Source organism: Macaca fascicularis, chromosome 10, assembly GCF_037993035.2.
Source record: "Macaca fascicularis isolate 582-1 chromosome 10, T2T-MFA8v1.1".
Lineage (NCBI taxonomy): Eukaryota > Metazoa > Chordata > Mammalia > Primates > Cercopithecidae > Macaca > Macaca fascicularis.
Genome location: NC_088384.1, coordinates 52637104 through 52648546, shown reverse-complemented (window position 1 = coordinate 52648546; position 11443 = coordinate 52637104). Strand labels below are relative to the sequence as shown.

General features: G+C 59.6%; 1 pseudogene; it reads right to left on the bottom strand.

The window, feature by feature from the left end:
* Positions 1-2597: 2597 nt before the first annotated feature.
* Positions 2598-3701, bottom strand: LOC141407766 (uncharacterized; annotated as a pseudogene).
* Between the last annotated feature and the right edge of the window lie 7742 nt (positions 3702-11443).

The following is an 11443-nucleotide window of genomic DNA, read 5'->3' as shown; positions in this document are numbered from 1 at the left end:
CTGTGTCACAAGTAGATTCTTATTATTAATAATCAGACTGGGGTTCTTGCCAATGATTTGGTTTCATACTACACTCGGACAACTGTGCACACTGAGTATCACTGACCTTGTGAGAACATCATTCTCACTGAGATTATGTGCTTTCTTGTGTGAGAACTGTACATAATATTGTGTGTACCATTGGAAGGGTGTCCTGCCTGTGATGCTGTCTAAAAGGAGAAGAAGTATGGTTAAGAACTGAGGATATATTAAATATTTACTCTATCAGATTTTTCAAGGTTTATGTTAAGCCAGACCAGAAGAAAGTCATCTATTTGGACTGTATCACTCTAACCTGTTAAGTTGAACTGTCTATGCAGAATTAAAATTTCACAGTATGTCCCGATTTCTTACCGAGAGCCAATCTGAGACACCAACAAGACTAGTAAAACATCTTTGTGCTTTGGGTCACATAGCTATCAAATACCTTGTACATTATGTCATTCAAGAATCTTTATGTTAAGATTCTTATGGAAAATCCTTTCCAAAGTTTAACCCTATGATAAGCTTCTTTTTTTTTTTTTTTTTTTTTTTTTTTTTTAGATGGAGTCTCGCTTTGTTGCCCAGTCTAGAGTGCAGTGGCATGATCTCAGCTCACTGCAACCTCCACCTCCCGGGTTCAAGCAATTCTCCCTGCCTCAGCCTCCTGAGTAGCTGGGATCATAGGTGCCTGCCACTACATCTAGCTACATTGTTTTTTCTTTTTTGTAATACATTTTTTTAAACACATTTTTTAGCCAGGCATGGTGGCTCACACTTGTAATCCCAGCACTTTGGGAGGCCAAGCAGGCGGATCACCTGAGGGTGGGAGTTCAAGACCAGCTTTACCAACATGGAGAAACCCCATCTCTACTATAAATACAAAATTAGCCGGGCACGGTGGCACATGCCAGCAATCCCAGCTATTAGGGATTACATGCAGGTCCACTGCAGGGCCAGGGTTCAGACCAGGGCCAGAGCTGGGGCAGTGCCAGGGCCAGGACCAGGAAAGGGCAATGTCAAGACAAGGGCCATGGCAGGACCAGCAATGGGGCTAGGGCCAGGACAGGGACAGGGCTAGGGCCAGGGCCAGAATAGCAGGGTCAGGGTAGGGCCAGGGCAAATTAGGGCCAAGACAGCATCAGGACCAGGGCTGGGCCAGGGTATGGCCTTAACTAGCAAAGGGCCAGGGCAAGGGCCAGGGTCCATGCCAGTGCCAGCGCCAGTCCAGGGCAGGGGCAGGGCCATGGCCAGGTCTAGGACAAGGCTGGGGCAGGGCCAAGGTCTGGGTAAGGGTCAGCACAGGACTAGGGCAGAGCCAGTGGAGGGGCAGGGCCATGATAGGGCCAGGGCGGGGACAGGCCAAGGCAGAGCCAGGTTAAATCAGGGAGACCGAGGCAGGAGAACTGCTTGAACCTCGAAGGCAGATGTTGCATTGAGCCAAGATCACGCCATTGCACTCTAGCCTGAACAGCAAGAACTCTGTCTCCAAAAAAAAAAAAAAAAAAAAAAACACCCCAAAAACAAAAAAAAACTAAATCCAGAAAGATTAAAAAATCTAAACTTTAAAATCTAGAAAACATCAGACAAAAATTAAAAAGTATACTTCAAAAATCTTGGTACATGCCAGACAAAAAGGCATGTGAATGTTTCCATTTATACGAAATGTCTAGTTGAGAGTAAGTAAATCCACAGAGACAAAAAATTACAATAGTGGTTGCCAAGGGCTGCGAGAGAGGGACGGGGAGTGACTACTAACAGGTTTCTTTTTGGGAAGATGAAAATGTTCTGCACAGAATCAGTGGTGATTGATGATTGTACAGCTTTGTTAATCCAGGGCCTGGGCCAGGGAAAGGCCAGTGCAAGGGCAGGGCCAGGACAGGGCAGGGACAGGGTAGCACAGGGCCAAGACAGGGCCAGGAGGGGGCCAGGGCAGGGCTGGGACAGGCCAGGTAGTGGTAGGGCAGGTCCAGGGCAGGGGCAGGGCAGGGCCAGGCCAAATGCCAAGGCCATGCCCAGGGCAGGGCCAAGGCAGAGGCAGGGCCATGGCATGGCAGGGCCAGGGTAGCACAAGGTCAAGGAAAGGCCAGGGAAAGTGGGAGCCTTGGCAGGGCCAGGGCCAAGGTAGTGCCAGGGCAGGGCCAGAAGCAGGGCAGGACCAGAGCAAGATGAGGACCAGGGCCAAGTCAGGGTCAGGGATATGGCAGGACCAGTGGCAGGGTAAGGACAATGGCAGGACCAGGGGCAGGGCCATGGGCATGGCTAAGGCAGGGCCCCGGCATGGGCAGCGTTGGGCAGGGCAGGGCCAAGGTAGTGCAGTGACCAGTCAGGGCTGGGCCAGGGCAGGACCAGAACTGGGACAGGGCCAGGACTAGGACAGAACGGGGACAGGGTCACGGCCAAAGAAAAACCAGGGGCAGGGTCACAGCCAGCGACAAGTCAGGACCAAGGCCAGGGCCCAAAGCACAGCAGAACCAGGGCCGGGGCAGGGACATGTCAGGGCCAGGCCCACGGCAGGGCCAGGGCCAGCAGAGGGTCAGGGAAGGGCAAGGGTAGCACATGGCCAAGGCAGGCCAGGTTCAGTGTAGAGCAAGGAATGGGTCAGGGTATGGCAGGGCAGGGACAGGTAAGTCCAGGACCAGAGCCAGGTCTGGGACATGGACAGGGCAGGCCAGAAACACAGCAGGACCAAAAAGGGGCCAGGGCCAGGGCAAGGCCAGAGAAGGACCAGGGAAAAACCATGGCCAGGGAAGGTCCAGGGCAAGGGCAGGGCCAGGGCAGAACCAGAGCCAGGGCATGCCAAAGGCAAGGTCATGGCAGGGCAAGGCCAGGGTAGGGCAGGGCCAGGGTAGGGTGAGGGTAGGGCCAGGGCAGGACTAAGATAGCACAGGGCCAGGGCAGGACAAGGCCAGGGAACGGTAAGGCCAGGGTAGAAAAAGCCAGGGTAGAAAAAGCCAGGGTGGAAAAGGCCAGGGTGGAAAAGGCCATGGTGGAAAAGGCCAGGGTGGAAAAGGCCAGGGTAGGGCCAGGCCAGGATAAGAGAAGGCCGGGGTAGGGCCAGGGCCAATGCAGGGCAGGGCTATGGTAACACAGGGCATGGCCAAAAACAGGGCAGGGCTATAGTAGTAGCAGGACTGGCAACAGGGCCAGGGCAAGGGCTGGACCAGAGCATGGTGGGGACAATACAGGACCAGGACAGAGAATGGCAAGGCAGGTCCAGGGCCATGTCATGAACATGGCAGGCCCAGGGTCAGGCCAGGGCAGGGCAAGGACAAGGCTGGGGAGAAGGCAGGGTCAGGGTCAAGGCAGTGTCAGGGCTGAGCAGCACCAGTGCAGGGCCAGTGCAGGGTGAGGGCAAGGCCAGGACATGGAAGGGCAGAGCAGGACCAAGGAAGGGCCAGAAGAGGGCCAGGGCAGGGTCAGGGTCAGAACAAGGGTACAGCCAGGCCAGGAACACGGTAGGACCAAGGCTGGACCCAGGTTGGGACATGCAGGTCAGAGCATGTATAAGGCAGGGCCAGAGCCAGGCCATAGAGAGGAGAGGACCAGCACCAAGGCAGAGTCAGGGTAGTTCCAGGGCTGAGCAGGGTCAGGGCAGGTCGAGGGTTGAGGCAGAGCTAGGGCCAAGGCAGGGCCACGGCAGCACCAGGACAGGGGGCAAGGCGATGGCAGGACTGGGCCATGGCAACGCCTGGTCAACTCCAGGACAGGGCCAGAAGCAGGACAGGGCCAGGGCCAATGATCAGGCCAGGGACAGGGCATGGCAGGAAGTGCCAGAGCAGGGCTGGGCCAACGTTGGGGCAGGGCAAATCAGGGCCAGGACACCTCCAAGTCTAGCTCTGGCCCTGCCTTGGCCCTGGCCCCTTCCTGGCCTGACCTTGTCCCCGGCCCTGCCCAAACCATGCCCTGTGTATTTGACCAGTGTTTTGTAACCACAATGATACAAAAAACTTTAATAAGCTATTTTTGTACATTTTTAGTAGAGATGGGGTTTCATAGTGTTGTCCAGGCTGGTCCCAATCTCCTGAGCTCGAGCCATCCCCCTGCCTTGGCCTCCCAAAGTGCTGGGAGTAATCTGGCCAAGGACTTAACCTCTTTAAGTCTGTTTCCTATGTAAGGAAAATGGGGATGCCATAAGTACCCAGCACATAGAGTAATTGTGAGAATCGATGCCTCACAAATACACGTATTTATAAAATTATACTCGGCCGGGCGCGGTGGCTCAAGCCTGTAATCCCAGCACTTTGAGAGGCCAAGGCGGGTGGATCACGAGGTCAGGAGATCGAGACTATCTTGGCTAACATGGTGAAACCCCGTCTCTACTAAAAATATAAAAAACTAGCCGGGCGTGGTGGCGGGCGCCTGTAGTCTCAGCTACTTGGGAGGCTGAGGTGGGAGAATGGCGTGAACCCGGGAGGCGGAGCTTGCAGTGAGCCGAGATCACGCCACTGCACTCCAGCCTGGGAGACACAGCGAGACTCCGTCTCAAAAAAAAAAAAAAAAAAAATTATACTCATAGAACACTACCGAAAGCAAAGAAAGTATAAGTTAAAATTTAGTAATGATTTACTACAAATACTATTGCTATTACAAACAACATAATACAGATATTATTATTACTACTATAGTTACCTTAAAAATATAAAACAAAATTTGTAAATAATAGCCTAATGTAACCTCTCCTGCTCTGCCCTGGCTGAGCCCCAGCGCTGGCTCTGCCCCTAGTCTCACCATATCCCTGGCCCTGACCCTTCCCTGGCCCTGCCGCTGCCCTGGCCCTTCCCATCTTCAGGCCTTACCAAGGCCCTACCCTGGTCCTGACCCTGCCCTGGCCTGATCCTGACCCTGTCCCTACCCAGAGAATTGGAAGGGCAGAGCCAGGGAAGGGCCGGGGCAAATAAGGGACTGGACACATCCAAATCCAAGAAAAAGCCAGGGACATGACAGAGCCAGGGCGAGTCCCTGGCAAGGCCAGGAAAGGGTCAAGACAGGGTCAATGTATGGCTAAGGTACAGGTCAAAACCAGGGCAGTGGCAGGGTCAGGCCTGCATAAGGGCAGGACCAGGGCCAGGGATACGGCAGGGGAGGGCCAGGGCTGTGCCAGGACAGAACAAGAGCAGAGCAGGGCAGGACCAGAGCTAGGCATTAGAGAGAGTAGGGCAAATGCCAAGGCAAGGCCAGGGGAGTGCCAGGGCTGAGTCAGTGCTAGAGCCAAGACAAGAGCAAAGGCCAGGGCAGATCTAGGGCACAAGCAAGGCAGGCTAGGGCAGGGCAATAGCAAGAACAGGCAACCGCAGGGCCAGCCCAGGATAGAACAGGGTACAGGCAGGGCAGGGCCAGGGCCATGGCTGGGGAAGGAAAAGGACCAGGATCAGTGTCCAGGCCAGGGAAAGAGTATGGCCAGGGCAGAGGTAGGGCCAGAGGCAGGGTCTACGCAGGACCAAGGCAGGTACACTGCAGGGCCGGGGTTCAGACCAGGGCCAGAGCAGGGCCAGGGCGGGCCAGGACCAGGAACAGGAAAGGGCAAGTCAAGAACACGGCCATGGCAGGACCAGCACCTTGGTTAGAGCCAGCACAGAGACAGGGTCAGGGGTTGGGCCAGAATAGCATGCCAGGGTAGGGCCAGGGCAAATTAGGGCCAGGACAGGGTCAGTAGGACAGGGCTGGGCCAGGGTATGGCCTTAAGTAGCCAAGAGCCAGGTCCAGGGTCCATGCCAGTGCCAGAGCCAGCCCAGGGCAGGGGCAGGGCCATGGCCAGGTCTAGGACAAGCCAGGGACAGGGCCAAGGTCTTCATCAGGGTAAGCACAAGACCAGGGCAGAGCCAGGGAAGGGGCAGGGCCATGGTAGGGCCAGGAGAGGGACAGGCAAAGGCAGAGCAAGATTAAATCAGGGACAGGATACCTTCAAATCCACTTCAGGGCCAGGGTCAGGCCAGAGCCAGGGCCAGGACAGGGCCAAGACAGGGCCAGGGCCAGGACTATTAGGATCACTGGCAGGGCCAGGACCATGGCACGACCAGGGTCAGGAGCAGTGGTCAATGCCGGGCCAAGGCCAGAGCAAGGACCAGGTTTGCACTAGGGCCAGTGAGAGGACCAAGGCGGGGTCAGGGCAGGGCCAAAGGCAGGGCAGAGCCAGGGCAGGGTGGAGCAGGCCCAGGGTAGCACTGGGTAAAGGCAGGGCATGACCAACCAGGGCAGGTCTATGGCTGCGGCAGGGCCAGGTCCAGGGCCAGGGCCAAGGCAGGGCCAAGACAGTGACAGCTCCAGGGCAGGGCCGGGGTTAGGACCACGGACATGTCCAAGGCCAGTGCCAGGGCAAGGGCAGGGTCAGAGCCGGGGTCATCTAAGAACCAAGGACAAAGCCAGGCCCAGAGCAGGGCCAGGACAGGTACCTGGCAGGGCTAGGGTCTGGGCCAGGGCCATGGCAGAGTCGGGCCAAGTCCTTAACAGGACCAGGTTCCAGGCCAGGGCCAGGGCAGAGGCAGGGGCAGGGTCTGGATAAGGGCAAGGCCAGGGATACGGTAGGACCAGAGCTAGGGCCAGGGCCCGGGCTAAGCCAGAACAAGGCAAGGGCCAGGCCATAGTGAGGACAGGGCAAAGGCCAAGGCAGGGTCAGAGCAGGTCCAGGGAGAGGCCAGTGCCAGGCAGGGCCAGGGCACAACCAGGGCAGTGTAAGGCAGGTCAATGGCACCACTGAGCCATGACAGGGCAAAGTCAGTGCCAGGAGAGGGCACAACAGGCAGGGCCACGGCAGGGATGGGCCAAGGCAGGGCCAGAACAAATCTGGGCCAGGACACGTCCAAGGCCAGGTCAAGGCCAGAACAGGAGCAGGACCATGACCACTAGCAGGGCCAGTGCCACGACAGGACCAGGGTCAGGACAAGAGGCAGGGCCAGAGCCAAGGCCGGGCCAGCACAGGTTCAGGGAAAGGCCAGTGCAAAGGCAAAACCAGGATGGGATCGGAGCAGGGCAGGGCCGAGACAGTCCAGGTAACAGTAGGGCAGGGCCAGGGCAACGCAGGGCAGTACAGGGCCAGGTCCACGGCAGTGGCAGGGCAAAGCCAGGCCCATTGCCAATGCAACAGCCCACCCTACAAGGCTTCTACCACCTGGCCACTGCCGCAGCCCGGCCATCGCTGTAAGCCTCACCCCCAACCCTGGCTGCAGCCGCCTGACCTCCTAGCGTGGTCACTCTCCTACCGTTCCAGCACGCTGCAGTCTCCGTCACTGCCACCCACCCTCAGCGAGGCAAGCCGTGGTGTCACAGGCTCCAGGTGTCTCCTCCTCCTCCTGGCACAGAGCAGCTGGGCGGGCAAAGCCAGAAAAGCCTAGAGGAAGATGCGAGGGGTGGTAGCATTAAGAGCCTCAACTTAACACCCTTCCCTGGCCCTGCCACTGCCCTGGCCCTTCCCATCTTCAGGTCTTACCAAGGCCCTACCCTGGTCCTGACCCTGCCCTGGCCTGGTCCTGACCCTGTCCCCCTACCCCAGAGAAGTGGAAGGGCAGAGCCAGGGAAGGGCCGGGGCAAATAAGGGACAGGGCACATCCAAATCCAAGAAAACGCCAGGGCCATGACAGAGCCAGGGCGAGTCCTTGGCAAGGCCACGTTCCAGGCCAGGGCCAGGAAAGGGTCAAGGCAGGGTCACTGTATGGCCAAGGTCCAGGTCAAGGCCAGAGCAGTGGCAGGGGCAGGCCTGCATAAGGGCAGGACCAGGGCCAGGGCCAGGGCTGTGCCAGGACAGAACAAGAGCAGTGCCAGGCAGGACCAGAGCCAGGCATTAGAGAGAGTAGGGCAAATGCCAAGGCAAGGCCAGGGCAGTGCCAGGGCTGAGGCAAGGTCAGGGAAGGTCCAGGGCCGACTCAGTGCTAGAACCAAGACAAGAGCAAAGGCCGGGGCAGATCTAGGGCACAAGCAAGGCAGACTAGGGCAGGGCAATAGCAAGACCAGGCAATAGCAGGGCCAGCCCAGGATAGAACAGGGTACAGGCAGGGCAGGGCCAGGGCCACAGCTGGGGCAGGACAAGGACCAGGATCAGAGTCCAGGCCAGGGCAAGGGTATGGCCAGGGCAGAGGTACAGCCAGAGGCAGGGTATAGGCAGGGCCAAGGCAGGTCCATTGCAGGGCCGGGGTTCAGACCAGGGCCGGGGCAGGGCCGGGGCAGGGCCAGGGCCAGGGCCAGGACCAGGAAAGGGCAATGTCAGGAACACGGCCATGGCCAACTTAGCTAGAGCCAGGACAGAGACAGGGTCAGGGGTGTGTGGGGCCAGAATAGCAGGCCAGGGTAGGGCCAGGGCAAATTAGGGCCAGGACAGGGTCAGGAGGAGGACTGGGCCAGGGTATGGCCTTAAGTAGCCAAGAGCCAGGTCCAGGGTCCATGCCAGTGCCAGCGCCGGCCCAGGGCAGGGGCAGGGCCATGGCCAGGTCTGGGACAAGGCTGGGGCAGGGTCAAGTTCTCGCTCAGGGTAAGCACAAGACCAGGGCAGAGCCAGGGAAGGGGCAGGGCCATGGTAGGGCCAGGAGAGGGACGCGCGAAGGCAGAGCAAGATTAAACCAGGGACAGGATACCTTCAAATCCACTTCAGGGCCAGGGTCAGGCCAGGGCCAGGGCCAGGGCCAGGGCCAGGGCCAGGGCCAGGACAGGGCCAAGACAGGGCCAGGGCCAGGACTGTTAGGATCATTGGCAGGGCCAGGGCCATGGCACGACCAGGGTCAGGAGCAGTGATCAATGCCGGGCCAAGGCCAGAGCAAGGACCAGGTTTGCACTAGGGCCAGTGTGAGGGCGAAGGGGTCAGGGCGGGGACAAAGGCAGGGCAGAGCCAGGGCAGGGTGGAGCAGGCCCAGGGTAGCACTGGGTAAAGGCAGGGCATGACCAACCAGGGCAGGTCTATGGCTGTGGCAGGGCCAGGGCCAGGGCCAGGGCCAGGGCCAGGGCCAAGGCAGGGCCAAGACAGTGACAGCTCCAGGGCAGGGCCGGGGTTAGGACCACGGACATGTCCAAGGCCAGTGCCAGGGCAAGGGCAGTGGCAGCGGCAGGGCCAGGGTCATCTAAGAACCAAGGACAAAGCCAGGCCCAGAGCAGGGCCAGGACAGGTACCTGGCAGGGCTAGGGTCTGGGACAGGGCCATGGCAGGGCCAGGGCCACAACCAGGTCCGTGCTATGGCCAGGTCCAGCACAGTGCCCAGGCAAGGCTAGGGTGAAGGCCAAAGTAGGGCCAGCGCAGGGTCAAAGCTAGAGTACGGCCAAGGCAGGACCAGGGCAGGCAAAGCAGGGCCAGGATAGCATAGGGCCAAGGCAGGGCAGGGCCAGGACAGTGCCAAGACCTGAGCAGGGCCAGGGAACAGCCAGGGCAGGGACAGGGCCATGGCCATGGCCTGGGCAGGACCAGGTTCGGGACAGGAGCAAAACAAGGGCAACAACAGTGCAGGTTCTTGGCACAGCCAGGGTCCAGGACAGTGTCAGGGCAGGGCCAAGGCAGGGTCTGGGCCATGGGAAGAAGAGCAACAGGGCTGGGGCTTTTCCAGTGACAGGACTAGAGCCAGGGCAAGGGCCAGGGCAGTGCAAGGCCAGGGTAGGGTCAGGCATTTCACGGTCACGGCCAGGGGAGAACCAGGGCAAGGTCTGAAGCACGGCAGGGCCAGGGCCAAGACAGGTCCAGGGCAGGTCCATGACAGGGCCAGGGGCTGCGTAAGGGCAAGGGCAGGGCCAGAGCAAGGTAAGGGTCAGGGCCAAGGCCAGGATAGGGACAGGGCAAGAAATATGGCAGGACCAAGGGCAATGCCAAGGCCAGGGCTGAGTCAGGGCAGGGCAGGGCATGGAATGGCCAGCGCAGGACACGACAAAAGGCGGTCCATAGAAACTGCAGGGCTGATGCCAGGAAAGGACCAGGCTAGTGCCAAGACTGAGGTAGTGTCATGGCATGCACAGGGCGGGGCCAGGGCCGGAATCGAGCCAGGGCACAGCCAAGGCAGGGTAGGGCAGGGCAATGCCACAGCCGGATCGGTACTAGGACAGGGCAGAACAGGGTAGAACAGGGCAAGGTGATGGTAGGGGCAGGACAAGGACAGGCCAAGGGAGAGCCAGGTCACTCCAGGGCCAGGACACCTCCAAGTCCACTTCAGGGCCAGGGCTATGAAGGACAAAGGCCAGGGCCAGGGTCAGGGCCAGGTCTGGGCTAGGGCCAGGTCCAGAGCAGGGCCTAGCGAAGACGAGGGTGACGGACTAGGTAGGGCCAGGGCAGGCTGATGACACATCCAGTGCATGGCAGGGTAGGGTGGTGGCAAGACCAGGGGCAGACCACTGCCAACTCAGGGCCAGGGAAAGGCCATGGCCAGGGCACAGCCAGGAAAGGGTCTGGGCCAGGGCCATGGCAGAGTCGGGCCAAGTCCTTGACAGGACCAGGTTCCAGGCCAGGGCCAGGGCAGAGGCAGGGGCAGGGTCTGGATAAGGGCAAGGCCAGGGATACGGTAGGACCAGGGCTAGGGCCAGGGCCCGGGCTAAGCCAGAACAAGGCAAGGGCCAGGCCATAGTGAGGACAGGGCAAAGGCCAAGGCAGGGTCAGAGCAGGTCCAGGGAGAGGCCAGTGCCAGGCAGGGCCAGGGCACAACCAGGGCAGTGTAAGGCAGGTCAATGGCACCACTGAGCCATGACAGGGCAAAGTCAGTGCCAGGAGAGGGCACAACAGGCAGGGCCACGGTGGGGCCAGGGCAGGGATGGGCCAAGGCAGGGCCAGAACAAATCTGGGCCAGGACACGTCCAAGGCCAGGTCAAGGCCAGAACAGGAGCAGGACCATGACCACTAGCAGGGCCAGTGCCACGACAGGACCAGGGTCAGGACAAGAGGCAGGGCCAGAGCCAAGGCCGGGCCAGCACAGGTTCAGGGAAAGGCCAGTGCAAAGGCAAAACCAGGATGGGATCGGAGCAGGGCAGGGCCGAGACAGTCCAGGTAACAGTAGGGCAGGGCCAGGGCAACGCAGGGCAGTACAGGGCCAGGTCCACGGCAGTGGCAGGGCAAAGCCAGGCCCATTGCCAATGCAACAGCCCACCCTACAAGGCTTCTACCACCTGGCCACTGCCGCAGCCCGGCCATCGCTGTAAGCCTCACCCCCAACCCTGGCTGCAGCCGCCTGACCTCCTAGCGTGGTCACTCTCCTACCGTTCCAGCACGCTGCAGTCTCCGTCACTGCCACCCACCCTCAGCGAGGCAAGCCGTGGTGTCACAGGCTCCAGGTGTCTCCTCCTCCTCCTGGCACAGAGCAGCTGGGCGGGCAAAGCCAGAAAAGCCTAGAGGAAGATGCGAGGGGTGGTAGCATTAAGAGCCTCAACTTAACACCCTTCCCTGGCCCTGCCACTGCCCTGGCCCTTCCCATCTTCAGGTCTTACCAAGGCCCTACCCTGGTCCTGACCCTGCCCTGGCCTGGTCCTGACC